Source organism: Arachis ipaensis, chromosome B06 (assembly GCF_000816755.2).
Source record: "Arachis ipaensis cultivar K30076 chromosome B06, Araip1.1, whole genome shotgun sequence".
NCBI classification, from domain to species: domain Eukaryota; kingdom Viridiplantae; phylum Streptophyta; class Magnoliopsida; order Fabales; family Fabaceae; genus Arachis; species Arachis ipaensis.
This window is the reverse complement of record NC_029790.2, coordinates 5,614,758-5,615,328: the sequence shown is the minus strand read 5'-3', so window position 1 is coordinate 5,615,328 and position 571 is coordinate 5,614,758.

The window sequence follows — 571 nt, the reverse complement described above, 5'->3', positions numbered from 1 at the left end:
AATTTTTTTTTACATTTTATTATAATTTATTACTTTTAGAGAAACTATTAATCATAAAACAATTTACTCTAGAATTAATTTGTATATAATCAATTATGACAAAGCAAATTAAAATAGGATGTTATAGGAAATTAAGATGTTTGAGTTAAAACTTAAAAGTAGAGAAATTAAACAATGTGTTTTAGACTTGATTTAGAGGACAACAAATGTGGCGGTTTACTTGCTCACAAGAAGAGCATTTGAGAGTCATGCAAATTGCATTCAGTGATTTCAACCAAATGAGAAACAAGTTTTATTATTTTGATTTAAAAATATAATTATACTTTTACTCTATAAAAACTTGATTATTCAAAATTTGTAATATAGAAACATGTAAGTTGTAATAAAGACAACTCCAAAAAATTGAAGTTGTTGAATGCTGTGAATGTGAATACATGGCAATAATAATAACCATCTTTGATAGACAAGACACAAACCATGATGCATGACTTGAAGAACAACTTGGTTGTAAATTCATACATATATAGCTATATATGAAGAAAATTAAATTAAATGAATATAGAAAAATGCA